The sequence below is a fragment of the Triturus cristatus genome, chromosome 6 (genome assembly GCF_964204655.1).
Source record: "Triturus cristatus chromosome 6, aTriCri1.1, whole genome shotgun sequence".
Taxonomy (NCBI): Eukaryota; Metazoa; Chordata; class Amphibia; order Caudata; family Salamandridae; genus Triturus; species Triturus cristatus.
Window position 1 is genome coordinate 1,266,856,855 of NC_140589.1, and position 16,358 is coordinate 1,266,873,212.

At 46.7% G+C, this 16,358-nt stretch overlaps 1 protein-coding gene across 2 annotated transcripts in view; it reads right to left on the reverse strand.

Moving 5' to 3' along the window:
• Positions 1 to 16,358, reverse strand: part of SNX9 (sorting nexin 9) — a 730,362-nt gene that overhangs the window by 432,731 nt on the left and 281,273 nt on the right. The gene's annotated exons all lie outside the window — the stretch shown is intronic.

Below are 16,358 nucleotides of genomic sequence, written 5' to 3' on the forward strand. Positions count from 1 at the left end.
AGTTGTCCTGGATGTCTCATGCTCATCTAGCGTCAAGGATTATTTAACACAAGTGTTAGGGCTATTTAGTCATTTCTAATTTGTGATTTTGCTAAATATGTTTTGTCAATTTATTGCAGAATTTGTACATCTTACAGTTTTTAGTATGCCACAGTTTAGGATGGGCCGGAGCACTGTTCTAGTTTACACAATTTCGTTTTTGTAACCTTTACATGGGGTATCTTTTTGGGTTTTTGCATATTTACATTACGTTTTAGCCTTATTCAGGATTGATTAGGATGGGTTTTGTCCCATTACATTTGGTTATGGGTCATGGTCCCATTTACACTAAACATGTAGCAAGGAGACACTTTCCTCGCATGCGTAAGACACCTTGTGCCGCACGATCAATATTGATGCAGGGTTGGGTTCCCTGTGTGCATAAGACACCTTGTGCTGCACATTATTTCTTTTAGGGGTGATTCCCCTGTGTGCGTAAGACACCTTGAACCGCACGTTTTTTTTGTGCAGGGTTTTGTCCTCGTGTGTCTACTCACACGGAGAGCATTTTCGTTTTTCACAGGTTGTCCCCTGTTAATGGTGAGGGCAGGACATTGGATTTTAGTCCCTTTGGTCCACATGACTAATCTCCTTTCATTTAGAACTTACATTTTGACATTTATTTTTTTTAGTTTTGTTCTTTCTTATGTTCAAAAGGGAAGAGGTAATGTAGTATTCTGATGTTATGGTTTCTCTCCTATATTATCCTGTTCCCTAGCTGCTCATCCTGAGTGAGTGTTCTGAGTGGAATGTTGGTGTGTGGGCTATGTGTGGAATGCCTGTGTGACTGGGTGAGTGATGACAGTTAGTGAGAGGGGCTCAGCAGCTAGCAGGCTGCTCCTGGTGGGGTTGTTGATATGAGCCTACAGGACTTATATAGCTGTTAATGATGACCTGTCTACTTACCTGAATAAACCTCCTTGGATTACAACTTACCAGCGTGTCATAATTACTACATATACATTTTAGCAAACTGCTCCCTTTTTTATGAACAATACACCTGGCCAGTTACTATCACTCTGATTCTTTTTTTAATCCGTGGAACTTTTGCTCATTTTTTTTATCTGTTTTTATTGAATTTTTGCCATTTACCAAGCATGTACAAATTATACAAATGTTTGGGTAGTTGCATTGTACAATATTTGTTGACAGGGGTATTACTGACACTCATACCAGTCATAATTTACAGTGTGCGTTGGTTCATTTATAGTTTTTCAGCAATTTATCAACTTTACTTAGCATCATTCTATGTTATCTGATATTGGTCATCTTGCCTCGGATATAGACCGTTGGTGTAATTTTAAGTTCATCTATTAGGGCTTACGCTGTGCATCTGTGTTCTGCTTGCATCTAACACGATGTGTCTTTGAACTGTGGAGGCAGGTAATAATGGAACTGTGACAAAACAATACTTAATGGGGACTGGCCCTTAGGCACCCAGGACGCAGCTTTCCTGGCGCTAATGCTTATTGCTTGCGTTCTAGTGGTGGCTGTTGGCTTGGTGTGGGTCATGCGTGTAGATGTGTTTTTTTCCCCTTCTTTTTTTTCCCCCCACTGTATCGTGTGCGCTTAGGGGTTGCCGTCTGTTGGGGTCTGAGGTGGTGTGGCATCGCTTTGTGCGAGGATCGAAACAGTCAGGGTTGCGTCCCAGCTAGTAGCGAGGGGGACCTTACGAATCCCTAGTGTGTCTTCGCGGCGGAGTGCAACACTTTCTGCTTTGGCCCAGGTGAACATGGAGCATCTCCACATTGTTATGCATGGGGGGGGTCAGGGGCCTTCCAGCTTTTGGTGATAAGTCTTTTGCCACTGCCATCCCAGGTCAAGGAACTTTGAGGGGACTCTGCTGTTACGGTTCCTCCGATGTAAGTGCAAAAGGTAAATGAGCCATTCAGATGGGAGGGTACGACCAGTGCATTGTGTCAGTCCGTCCGCTGCCATTAACCAATATCTTGTTAAGATGGGGCATCCCCACAACATGTGTAGTAGGTCTACGTCTACTTGCACGCATCTGGGGCATACGGTGTTGTGGCGCTTGAAGTACTGGTTGATTTTCAGAGGCGTGAGGTACACTCTGTGGATAATATAGAATTGTACTTGATGCAGGCACACTTTCCTGGGAACTGCGTTGGGCTTGCTTGTACCAAGGCCCATTCTGTATCTGTGAGCTGGCGTCCCATGTCTGTTTCCCAGTGTTGCCGGAGGGATGATAGGTTAGCTGCCGTGTGGTGCCTGAGTGATGCTACAGACCATTTGGTGAGATGTCCTCCTTGTCCCATAACATGCATGTATTGTATAGAAAGGTACGTCGCTGGTTTGGTAGCTACGTTTTCCCATTGAACATTGAGCTACGCCAATAGGGAGCGGTGGAACAGAAACTGTCCGGAAGCAGTTATTCTTCTTCCACTAGTGGCATGTAGGGGATTGGTATGCCCTCGCGGTATAGATCTCCTGTGTCTTGAACCCCAGCCTTGTGCCAGCTTCTTAGTTCAGCCACTGTAGTGATTACAGTACCTCTGGGTGTTCCCTCTAGTGGTACGGCTGGCGCTTTCGGGGTGGTTGTGTGGGTCATGTAGAGCGCTCTACGGTAGCACCTGTGTGCCACAGTCAGTAGTAGCGAGTCTGGTGGTTTGGTTCTTGAGTATCGGTGAAATATTGTTGTCAGCTCTGTAGCTTGTAAGGGCGGTTGTGTGGTTGCTGTGTCTTCTCTGTGGAGGTCCACTAACCATCTGACCACCCACTTTATTTGGGCTTCTAAATAATACTGCTCTAGGTGTGGGGCCGCCACACCCCCCCCTGGTCTACGGGCAAGTAGAGCGCTACCCTGTGTCTGGTGTTCCCCCATATGGAGTCTTTTACTAGCCTTTCAAGGGGGCGGAAGAAGGACGGGGGGATATAGTGCTGGATGGCCGTAAAATAATATAAAAATCAGGGCAGTATTACCCTCTGTGCTATGGCTACTTTCCCTGTCACTGATAGCGGGAGTGTGCCGCAGAATGCCATCTGGGAGTGGATTGCAGTCATGGCCCTGCCCAGGTTACGGTCCTGTAGGTCCCTTGGGCTTCTGTATATGCAGATTCGGAGGTAGCAGAATGTATCTGCACACCAACTGACTCACGTTCCATTGAGTGTGTAACCTGGATCACCGCACTGTTCCCTGAAGGAAAATAGGCAGTATTTAAAGACATTTACGCGTAGCCCTGATATGGAAGCAAAGTTGTCTAGCATTGTTGCTAATCTTTGTGGGATACAATGGATGTCTTTTATGTATAACAGGAGATCATCCGTGTATAAAGATATCGTGTGTGTGCCGTCTCCTAGTGTGATGCCATCCGTTATCTCAGAACGTATTGTTTCCGCCAGCGGTTCTATGGCCAGTGAAAAAAGTAATGGAGACAGGTGGCATACTGGTCTGGTCCCTTTCGCACATTTACTAGGTTTGATATATAGAGGCCTGTTTTTACCATCATAGTAGGGGCGCTGTATAACCGTTTTACCATACTGAGAAAAGTTTCCCCTATTCTGTATTTGTCCAGCACAGCAAATCGGAACCCCCCCTTCCAAGGAGTTGAATGCTTTTTCGAGGCCCAATATAAGGCAGCTCGCTCGGGCCATTGGGCTTGTGATTAAGTGGTAATTCTGAACAATTAACTGAGGTTTAAGGAGGCGCTCCTTGAGGGTACAAACCCGTTTTGATCCAGGCGGACCAGGGTAGGGACTGCCTGCGCAAGCATATCTGCCAATAGCTTTGCTAATACCTTGTAGTCCACATTGAGTAGAGCCAGTGGTCTGTATGAGCCCAGCTCTGTGGGGTCCTTGTTGGGTTTGGGCAGGGACACCAGGTTAGCCTTGTTCATGGACGAGGGAGGCGTTGCTCGCTTATGGCCGTTGTGTAAAGGTCATGTAAGTGGGGAGAGAGTGTTGTGGCATAGGCCTTGTAGAATTCTGCTGGGAATCTGTCCGGGCCTGAAGTTTTCCCGCTCGACAGCGCCATAATTTCACTTCGGACTTCCTCGGAAATGAAGGTTAGTTAATTAACTCCCTCTGTTCCGGTGTGGTCTCCGGTAGGTGTATTGGCTATAAGAACGTGGTGAGTTGACTCCCTATCTGGGGCCCCGCGGACTGATATAGTCTGGTGTAATGACGCATCATCGCCTCGTGTATTTAAAGCTGTGAGTACACAGTTAAACCTGCATCAGTTTTCAGGGCGGCTATGGGATGGTGTGCCTGCTCTTGACGTAGTAGTCATGCTAGCATTTTTCCTGCTCGGTCTGCAGTGGCGTGTGTGCTGCGTAGTTATGGCGGCGGAGTTTCTCTAGTAAATCTGTATGCTCCGCCTGTGGGGCGTCTAATTTACTCGTGTTCCTGCTCCCCACTGATTGTGTTAGCTCTTGGCTCATTAACTGCCCTGCTACTTTGCTGAGTGCCATGTTTAGTTGTTAGCATATATTCCAAGTGGCCCCTAGGCAATGCCCTCAATGTTACTTTGGAAGCGCACCACTAAAGGAGATGGTCTTCAGTGGAGTGGTCATTGATCTCGAAATGGTTGAGTATGGCCGTCCCCAGTGAGGAGCAAAATGCTTGGTCTTCCAGCGCCTTTGGTTGTAAACACCATGTGGGGATCGGAGGGTGTCCTGTGTCCCATGTAAGCTGCAGAAGTTGGGGGTTATGGTCTGAGTGTGTTCGCCCCAGGTACTCGGTGTGCTTAATGGGTGGGAGGAGAGCAGGTGACCCTACGATGCGATTGAGCCCGACATGTAGATCGTGGACAGGGGAGTGAAATGAGTATATGCGTGCTGTGGGATTAAGTGTGTGCCAGATATCTATTAGTGCCCAATTTGTGAGGCATTCCAACAGGGTTTGTGCGTGAGAGATCACCGCTGTGCGTGTTAGGGGTGGATATGATCTATCTAAGTCTACGTCCAGAACTTCGTTAAAGTCTTCCAATATGAACGAGGGGAGTCCGCTTCATTCAGCGAGTACACCTGTGAGTTTTCAAAGAAATGCGGCCTGGTCTACATTCGGCACAGATACCAAGCCCATAAGCAGCGCCTGCCCATTTAGTTTGCCTTTCACAAAAACATATTACCTTTCCGGGTCGGTGACCACCTCTTTTACTATGTGGGGGATGCCCGCCTTTATCCATTTCAGTGCTCCCCGTGCCTGAGAAGAGTAATTTGTGCTGTACACCAGTCCCTTCCATCGCTTGCGGAGGCGGTCTGCCTCAACCCGGGTAAGGTGCGTTTCCTGCAGAAAACCTGTGTATGTGTGGCTGCGCTCCAGGTATGCATATACAGAGTATCTATGGGCTGGCATGTGTATGACCCTCACATTCCATGTTACAGTATTGGTCTGCGCCATAAGAGCACCGTGTAGTACCCTGGGTAAAGGGGGGTTGGAGTTGTCAGTATCGGCTGGGGTGCCAGACAGATCTTCTAAGGGTGTGGTTAACTGAAAAGGGGTTAAGGGTGCAGCAGAATTGCACATAACATCATGAGAGCGAGCTCTTAGTCGATGCTCGTCCAAACTGAGGCCAAACAGTGGCAACTACCATGCGTGACATGTTTAACTATGGGGTTGTGTGTTGTGTAACCGCATTTTGTTGATGGCACGCCGATGGTTACTGAGAAAAAATAAATGGTGGCATGTCCCATCCCATTATGCTTCGTGTGCGTAGTGTTCAGTCACTATTGCGACTGGGGAGACAGATGGGGGCGCTTTGCGCTGGGTGTGTATATGTCTGTTGGTCGCGCTGCGTGTCAGGGCACGTATCTACTGAGTTGCGAAGTATGAATGGAAACATGTATAGAAGTCATTGACAGCAAAAGGATACACTCCATCAAGCATTTGTCCAGTGTTCAAACTATCTCGTCGGACGTTTGCGTTGTAATGTCTAGCAGCTGGAGGGAGTCGCGATCTTTGGATCTTGCCGGTGATGATCAAGCTAGGCTGTGGGAGCAAGGTGAGTGTGCCTCAGGCAGAGATTGAGGAGGTGGCGCGGATTGTCGCTGCTACATGGGAGAGCCTCCTGGCGTTCCATCCTTCTTTGCTCCAAGTCAGGTATTGCTACCTGTGGGCGTGTCCACCCAGGACTTTTCCCTTTGCCTCACCGACAACTTCTTCTACCCTGTCTTGGCAGTTGCGAGTCCGATGGCGGTTTGGGTCTTGTTAACAGTCTCACACCTCGGATGGTGCTTCAAAAAATCTTTTTTGTCCCTTGTCGGCAATTGGCAGTCTTGTGGGGAACATGAGAGAGTATCTTGTATCTAGTGATCACAGCTGGCACTTAACTTCTAGTTGGAACCACGTCTTCTTTGACTTGCATTGTGTAATCCGGAAACATCATCACCTGCTAGTTTTGCACTTTTATTTCAGTGAGCTTGCGAGTGTCCCATAATATTGTGTCTCTGTCTTGTAGGGTAGTCCTAATAGTACCCTGTCATACAGGACCTACGCTGTTTACGGATAACATACTGTGGGTCTGGTGGCAGACTGACTCCGTGCACCCCCGCCGCATATGTTAGCCTATGGTTTGCATTAGCTAGCTCGCAGTGCCACTAGACTCTCCTGCTATCAGAGAGATTAGTTTTTGGCAACCTCAAAACACAAGAACTCTCAGACTCGTGGAAACAATATACTACTTTTCACCCAGTCATTCGTGCATGCTTGTTTTGTTCTCAGAGAGATACAGAGAAGAAACAGTCAAGCGTTTTTACAATAAGAATTTATTGTACCGTAGTTCTTCTCATGTGAATAAGTGCGCTGTTACAACTGTAACACAGTAGCAGAGATATAGACCCAGCAGTACAGTGAATAAAAAAAATAGTATTGTTCTACCATTTTCCAATTAGTCATGAACATATACAGTAACAGGAAATGCATTTATAAAATAAAGTGCGTACTCCTAAGATGCCTGACTGCATGTACCCAAGTGTACCTAGCATGTAAGTAGGTGCTATAGAGCCTAAGCCCAAGAGCCTATGAGTCAAGAATCCCACAAGGCTTTAGTAGGAACCCCATACCTGAATAGTGAGTGTGTGGGACTTCGTCCTGGACTTGAACTGGACACCCCTTAAGGGATCGTCAGACCACGGTCAGCTGGAGTGATGGTAAGTTAGAGCTGCAGCGTCTCTGGTCATTGTGTTGGCATCAAAGTCTCGGTTCCCTCCTGCTTTCTGATAGCAAGAGGTGCTGTATTTATACAGTCTATATACTTGTGTTACCCATTGTTCAGTATGAGGATGACGTTGGGATTAAACCTTGTGCATCGATGGGAGAGGTGAAGTGTACCCCCTCATCAAGTATTCATGTGCGCTAAAGATGACGTCTTAGCAATATCGATTGGGAAAAACCCACCCTCGGTATGGAACTAGGTGAAAGGTTTAGTCCATAAAAGGCTGAAGCCCTTATAAGGCGTGATGTCCATATAAAGCATTCTGTCCTTATTTAGAGTTATGTCCTTATAAGGCTCATTCATATGAAATAACGGGAGCTGATGTAGAGAAAGTGTACGATGTTCCCTGGACCTATATTAGGGTACCGATATGAAATATAACAGTCACTGTAGTTGAAGAGTTTGAAGAGTAGTGGCTGTGATCTTGCTCCTGGGGGCGGCCGACAAGCCGGTACCCTGTGGGCTCACTCCACCACGAACTGGGGTGAGAGCACATCGTCTGGGAGGAGCTCCTGAAGCCAGTGCTCCACATACGCGACTGGGTCTTGTCCCTCCTCTACCTCCGGAAGGCCCACCACACGTACATTATTGCGCCTCGAGTGGCCTTCTGCGTCTTCCAGCCCGTTTTCTAGGGTGTCAATTCTGTCCATGATGTCTTGTACCGCCGCTGCGTGACTGCGAGTGGTTGGCTTTAATTCTGATAGGGCTTGTTCATTTGCTTGGACTCTCTCAGTTAATTTTTGGTGGTCTACTTTCAGTTAAGTGAAGTCTGATGTAACTTTGTCAATTTTTGACTCCAGTGAGCTCTGGGTGTGATCTAGGGCCACGCCAAGTTTCTCCACCGCTACCAAGGCTGTTACGTTTTGTAGAGAGTAAAGAATTCGGGGCCTAACCCGTGCCTTCTACATCCATGTGCTGGGCCCCTTGCGCTTCAGGATGTGCTGCTGACTGTTGTGTGTTGGTTCTGAGGCACCCCATGGCTAACTTCTGCACAGAGGGAATGCAAGTGTTCAGTTGGATCGACGTCTGTGGGTTATGTGGCGTGCCCAGGCGGGCTCTGGCTGCGGGAAGTAAGGGGTTCTCACAGCTTATTTGGTGGCTTTTTGCGGGTGTTGTCTGGCGGGTAGGCATTTGCAGCGCTTGGGTGCTAGTGTTTTCTGTCCCAGTGTTGTGATGTTTCTGTCCGTTTCAGAGGCATTATCGTTCTCCAGGAGAGAGCAGGCAGCTCCTCTGGTTTCCATTGCCTCGGTCATTGTGTGCCTGTGATAATTTGCTGCACGTTACCTGGGGGGGAAGGAGGTAGAGGGCTGTGTGTGTGTGTCTAAGGGTTTGTTGCTTATGCTTTGAGGCATCAGGTGCCCCTCTCACCGCTACTGCGACTCCTTGTCCTTTCACTTGGTACTGGAGGTGCGGGGCCGTGCCCGCAGGGTTGTCTGCGGCTTTGGGTGGTGCGTGGCAGCCTTGCCCCTGTTAGGCATTCTCCAGGAGGGGCTCTATGTTGGTGGGGTCTCCGGGCACTTCACGCGGTTGATCCCCGCCTTGTCCTCCGCTCCTGCTTTGCTGCTGCTGCCCGAGCAGGTCTCTTGGCTGCACACCTGTCACTAATTGGAGTCGAGCCTCTGCGTGTTGGCTCTTGACACTTGCACCTAGTCAATCGACCCAGGGTTTGGGCAGTCTCAGGATTGCCTCCTGGTGGGGCAGTTGTACAGGAGCAGCAAACTCTAGCCAGCATGTGTTTTGGCTTGCACGGTCACTCTGCCCGTTTGCTCCTCTGCCTGTGGTGCCAGTCATGTCCTACAGGTCTCCTCCTGCTATGCAGGTCAAGTCCCTGCTCTAGTCCATGTTTCAGTGAGTGCGTGCTTTCATCCCCGCTGCCAGTGATGACGTTATGGGCGATAACCGGCTCCTTTGCTGCAGTGCGCCAGCGATCCAGGCCCATCTCGTTTTAGGCGCATATCCGTTGGAGGTCAATGTCTTGTGGGCCTCCGCTTGCTGTGGCTGCCCCTCTGCTCTCACTTCTTTTGGCTGCAACTGCCAGCTTCCGTTGATCTGCGCGTCTGTGGTTGGCTGGCTCCTAGTCCTGGGCTGCACTGTAAGTCGCGCGCCTGTGGCTGGCTAGCTCCAGATTTTCGATTTTTCTCTTGACTGTCTGGACTGGAGGGGCTGCGGCACCTATCGGTCTAGTTAATTTCCTTGCGGCTGCTGCGTTTGTTGCTCACCTCCGGGGGGTTGCTGGATGCGTAGCCTGCTTTCGGAGGTCAGTGTCCTTTGGGCCTCCGCTTGTCCGGGCTGTTCTTGTGCCCTCACTGGTGGTTGCAGTGTCGGCCTGCTTCTGCTGGTCTGCGCGTTTGCAGCCGACGGACTCCCAGGTCCGGCTACACTGGGGTGGGCATGGCTATTTGATTTCCCCCTTTGTTCCCAACTTTCTGGGGCAGTGAGGAGCTGCCCCCGCTGTGGTGCCTTTCGGCCCAGATAGTTCCCTTACAGTGGTTGCTTTTGTTGCTCACTGTGTGTGTTGCTAGCAACGTGTAGCATCCCACCGGCTAGGTGGGAATTTCTGCTCGTATCACATGGGTGGGTTTATTTTTCGTTCACCGTGAGCGTCTGGTGTTTACTATTGTGCCACGTCTCGGTAGGGCGCTGCAACTTCCTCCCCGCCTTCAGTGCTCGTCCAGTCACGCGGCGCAGGCCTCGGGCTGGGCGCTCGCATATGTTACGCGTTTTGGCATTTCCTGCCGCCACTGTTCTTCGACTATCGCTTGCTCCAACATATCCGGGGTCAATTCTGCTTCGTGGCGGGGTGATGGGATTGCACAGTGTACTTACAGGATAAACGGGGCGATGTGGTTGGATCGCTAAAGACTTACGGCGCCGTCTTGACTGGCTTGGTGTAATGGGGGACATGTCGGGCATCGCGCGGCTAGCGCGCGATGCTCATGAATATATGTTATCTTAGTCATCGCGCGGTTAGCGCGATGACATCTTAGGAATGTTAATGTGATATTCTGTGGTCTGTGTTCATTTGAATGCGGGCCTGACGCATGGAGCGTTCCCTGGTTGTGATTCGAAGTCGGTAGCCAGTTGCCGTTCGTTCACTGCTCTGGGAGGACGCTCCGTGTGTTGGGTGGAGTCTTACGAATAAACTTGGATAACTAATTCAAGAAGATTACTTGATTTATTATCTTATCATTTGGCGACGAGGATGGGATTCGAACCCACGCTTGTATTCCACTCAATATTTTTACCTTTCTCCGCCACATAAATTTTAGTTTCAGTCTCTCTCCCAAGACATTGTACGGTACCAGTAAAATACCCAATCATATTGATATCTTTTTCTTCAAATGCTTTAGGGTTTACATCGGTTGTTTTACTCCTGAACAGGTACTTAAAATCAGTTAAGGGGCTGCTTTTGCTGGGATAAAGGGTTGGTGGAATAAAAGGCATCTAGTTAAGGTGTCTTCACATCAAGCAAAGATCATTCACGATAATCACATAAATGTTGAGGATGATTTGGATTGGGAACAATGGTTGGATCCAGGGAAGAAAACCGCGGGAATGGTTCCATCTATTGTTACACAAATTGTTGAACCCGTGTCAGACACCAATACCCAGCCTGTTCTCAACAAGTCACCCTGCAATGCTAGTACCTGTACTTCTAGAGGTCGGATTGTTAAATTACCAAAAATACTTGATGGATTTATTAGATATTAAGTATGATTAGGATATTATCCAGTGTAATTTTACTCCTCCTGTATTTGTTTGTGTAAAGGGGGAAGGTGGTGCAATGGTGGACATGTCGGGCATCGCTCATGAATATATGTTATCTTAGTCATCGCGCGGTTAGCGCGATGACATCTTAGGAATGTTAATGTGATATTTTGTGGTCTGTGTTCATTTGAATGCGGGCCTGAAGCATGGAGCGTTCCCTGGTTGTGATTCGAAATCGGTAGCCAGTTGCCGTTCGTTCACTGCTCTGGGAGGACGCTCTGTGTGTTGGGTGGAGTCTTAGGAATAAACTTGGATAACTAATTCAAGAAGATTACTTGATTTATTATCTTATCACTAGCCACGCCCCACTATGTTCTTTAATGTTATTCCCCTATTCTACCCACGAAATCACAGCATGCTGCACGCTTTTAGTAATGTATTTATTTATATTACAGTGCGGTCCGCTGTTACTATATCAGTCGCGCTTATTTAATTATTTAATTTACGGCGCGGTTCGCTTTTACTTTAGCGTCTGCGCTTATTTATTTATTTAATTGGCCTGCTGGCAATTCTTGTGTAGTGAGTGGACGGGCACCGAGAGGCCTCTTCAAGCCGCACGACTCCAATCAATTAGCCAAACTATTAATTTTACAGAACGATTCGACTTGGTGCATTTGCTAAAAATAGGCTTTAAGTACAGTTCTGAAGAGAACTCGTGAACTATTCCAGTACGGTAATTGGTGAGCATATGCTGTAAAAAACTGTATTTCATTACATAACTTAAGTGTTTTCATACTACCCAGTGCTCAAATTACCAACCAGCATCGGATGGGTGTGTAGACCCTGTATTATTACAGTTATTGCTGAAGACATTTGTGCAGGCCCTCCTCCAGTTCCAATTGTATGGATACACTGTTTGCTCCTGTGCAAAGAAACAGCGGATGTTACGTAATTTGCACAGGAGTGATACCACATGCTCACGAGTGCAACGCATTTGCTTGGTCGCCAGTGCCATATAACAGATATAGGTGCGAACGTAAAGAGACTCTGGAGGGATGTGCTTATGTGTGTGCAAGATGTGAGGGAGTGCACAATAAGCATTGACATCAGGGCAGAGGGCACCCTTCGGGAGAGTGCAGTGAGTCCTAGGGAACCTCCATATACCCTCCCCACGGATCTTAGTACTGTAGGCCCTTAGACCCTTTGATGAGCATGATTTCTCTATACTGGAGAGGTGTATGTCTAAAAGAACATGGTGCACTGTTCCTATATCTTGGGCCTCTCCCTCTGGCACAATTACCAATTGACTCATGCGCTCCATTTGTTCTGTGCACCTTTCCTTTGGCACAGGGAGTCCCCCAGATTTTCATAGCTGCCCAGTGGACACATGTATTGTTCGACACCTTCAGATAGTCCAGTTTTCAAATCCAACAGAGGTAGTGTTTATTCTAGGATTTTTAAGCCCATGCTTATAATGAGAAAAGTAAACTACAAGTTCCAGAATGCAAAGTGCAGAGGACTAAAAACCTAGGACGGGCTAAAGTCTCGCACTTGACGCGGGCGGGGGACGCTGGCAGCTGTGATGCTTGCTGGGTGCCTCTAAAACGCGACATGTGCCCCCTTCAGTTTTATCCATTGGGAAAGAGATTGGTGAAGTTAAGAAAGCTTTGATTAACCACAGTTAGCCGCAAGGCAGCTCAGTGGGTTGATCGGCAGCTGCAGAAGTCTGTGTATAATGTAAATCGGGAGTTCATCTTGAAAAGTTTGCTAAAATCTGTGCACCTTAATTAAGATAAGAAACATATATTTTATTTAAACTAAAAAAGAACATGTATTTGTGGTATGTGCTCTATAAGTGGTCAGGGGTTTAATTTCAGCATCAACCGGAAGCGTAACAAACACTGAACGATGTCCATGGTGTTATCCAAAGACCTGTCAGGTGACTCCTGCAAACCGTGTGCCTTCGGTAAGACCTGCATTTTTAGTAAGCAACGCTCTGCAGCTTGTGACGTCACACTTTTGAATGGGATGAGAAAACATGTGTGCAAGCTCTATAAAAAAGCCAGGAGTGGATGCAAGTGCCACACATCAGTCCCTCCTACATTTTTTAAAGCAATAATCCTAGTTAGTAATTATAGATAAGTGCAGGGGCTCAAACGTTTTGATAAGAGGCCACTTAAACTACGAAATTCCGCATCATTAAGGCCGCCTTGTCCTAATTCTATCTCAGGCCTTCTCCTCCCCCACCCCACACTACCTGTTTCTGAACCTCAGTCTGCAAAAAGAACTATTGATGGACAGAATGCAGAACAATGTCATACATTCACTCCAGTGCAGAGATCTGGGCCTAAATCCATCGTTTTTTTGCTCACCATGCCATTCCAGTTTGGACCCAGCCATATGCAAATCAGTCTTGACCCTGTGCCCAATGGGAGCAGTCCAGCCCGAACTGCCAGGCCAGGTCCTCCCTGGACTGGAAACAAGCTTCCTAGGACCGATTTCGGGGTTTCACCCCTCTTCAGCCAGGATAGCTTGATTCCAGTGGCATGGAGAGCACGGGACTCACGTCTGAGCATACCCGTCCCACTCGGGGTGACAAATGCAAAAACAACTATTGATGGACAAAATGCAGAACAATGTCATACATTCACCCCAGTACAGAGATCTGGGCCTAAATCCATCGTTTTTTTGCTCACCATGCCATTCCAATTTGGACCCAGCCATATGCAAATCAGTCTTGACCCCGCGCCCAATGGGAGCAGTTCTGCCCGAACTGCCAGGCCAGGTCCTCCCTGGACTGGAAACAAGCATCCTATGACCGGTTTCGGGGTTTCACCCCTCTTCAGCCAGGATAGCTTGATTCCAGTGGCATGGAGAGCACGGGACTGACGTCTGAGGATACCCGTCCACTCGGGGTGACAAATGCAAAAAGAACTATTGATGGACAGAATGCAGAACCATGTCATACTTTCACCCCAGTACAGAGATCTGGTCCTAAATCCATCGTTTTTTTGCTCACCATGCCATTCCAGTTTGGACCCAGCCATATGCAAATCCGTCTTGACCCTGCACCCAATGGGAGCAGTCCAGCCCGAACTGCCAGGCCAGGTCCTCCCTGGACTGGAAACAAGCATCACATTGTTCTGCATTCTGTTCATCAATAGTTCTTTTTGCATCTGAACCTCAGTCTTGCAGGTTCTTTTTCAGCCCTCCTTTCTCTCTTTTTCACTGTTTCCCATCTTTTTTACTTCATCTTGCCTTTTACCTCTCATGTCTTTCTGGGTCAAAGTCTGATGATGAAAAACAGGTTCCAGTCCCCCCCCCCCCCCCCCCCCCAAATAAAATCAAAACCAGGAGGGGATGTAAACCAGCAACCCTCTCCTTGGCTTGGGTGTAAGGTTACCACAGGACTCCAAGTTATCAGAAACACCTTTAGCCAGTTCTTTGAGTTTATTTAACAATGCATTCTGGGAGTTGAAGTCCTGGTTCACCTTGGTTGAATCAATTAAACTACATTTTCGGATTAGTGAGATGTGTAGAAGACTAAATTGGCTGGATTACGGTGTCCCGATGATGTGGAGCCATGTGGTACCCCTTACGGTGTCATATGTAGGGAATTAGGGGTAATCTGAAAAAACACTTGTATTGTATCCACCAAGTGCCTTACTCCGATAACTGTGTGCAGAACTATCAAGTTTCCCAGGAACGTGCAAATCTCATCCAGTCGAAGTATTTGCTTTCCATTGTGGGACATGAAGAACTGTTTAACCAGTTATGAATTCAGGAGTACAAGTCCAAGAATGGAAAGAGAAAAACATGCACTGGAAGAACTACTTAGGCATAGATAGACATGCAAACCTTAAGAGCTTTTTTGTGTGTTATATACATCCATGGACGTCATTTAGTGGGTCCCAGCTGCAAACCCTGGCACTTCCTTTATGACCCCTGGACTCAGAGGTGGCAACTTCAGTACCTGGAACACAGGGCAGCTCTTCCTTATGGAAGTCAGTTGGGGGTCCACTTTCATTGTTTTCAGTCGGTTTTTAAAATTATACTAATTATGAATAATATATTATGCACTATTAGTAAATAATATACTAGTAGTGTAATAAAAAATAGAGTACAATTAATTGGTATATTACTCTATGTGGCTGATGAGGTCAGTAAATAAGCATTTTAAAATGCAATAGGTCTAGCAATTGTGATTTTGATCTACTGGCATTGTAAATAACAATACCTTATATTGATGTGTTTAAAAAAACCGCCAATAATAAAAGACAATAGGTCAAAGTTTCTAAAATGCGAGACCTATTGCATTGCAAATGCTTGTTATAAATTAGCACTGGATATTAATTTTGTTTTTAAGTGTTTTGCTACTTCTAAATGATTCACACGTTTTCTCGAGTAAACCTGTCTACTCTGTGCCAGTAATCCACTTTCTCACGATATATTCACTTTGACTTTTGTAATGGTTTCTACATTCTTGTTCATCAGTTCTGTGATTTTAAGCCTCGCATTACGGTTTCGCCTCGATCCTTTGTTCCTCTTTAATGAAACATTTGCTATGCTAAAATTAACAAATGACTGCATTTCTTTATGAAAAAAGATAAGCACAAGCATGCATCAACGTTTGGCTCAGAGCTCGCTGCTTACAAATGCGGTTTTATGAAGGTCATTCGTTTGAATCTCGGAAGCAACTCATTCTTTCATCTTTTCATAGTCAATAAATTATTCAGTATATAGGAGTAAAAGTAACAATGTATTAACGACGCTTAGCAAACTCAGAAGTGCAGTATAAAGAGCTAGTAAAAAACAAAGAAGTTACTTAAATAAACAATTGCTTTGAGCAGCAAAACATACACAACGTTGACAAAGCCACCTACCTCACCTAAAAGAACTCGAAAAGGAATCCAGAAAAAGCATTCCCGTTCTAAAATCGCTTGTACGATTAAACTAATTCCAAAACACCGCAACAATTAACGGATAAAGGGTATTTCGAAAAGGGCACTTGATTTAACGCATGAATTTGCTGGGAAATAGTGGAATTAGTAAACCCATAATCACAAGCTGGAGATGTCTGCCGCTGCCCTACAATGAATGCAATGCCGTCTTTATTCGGCGGGGTCTTCGCCATTTTGGCAACAGAAGCATCGCCAGCTCTCGAGCCTGATGAATTTCTGAGGCTATTTTTAGTGCTCGTAAAGGTCATCCGTTGGTCATTGTGAGTGAAAGCATTCCAGGCTGGCAGTATGCCTTTAATATGCTACTAAACTCGGATCCCAAAATAACAATACAAAAAACATTTTGTTTAATACACTTTAAGATAAAAGTATATAAAACCTGTCTCTTACAGTGTCTCATATCATGTAGTTTAACAATAAATGGATAACAAGTACTTGTTTTATGCAACGCCTCACTTCTCAATTCTGCAGTTCACAAG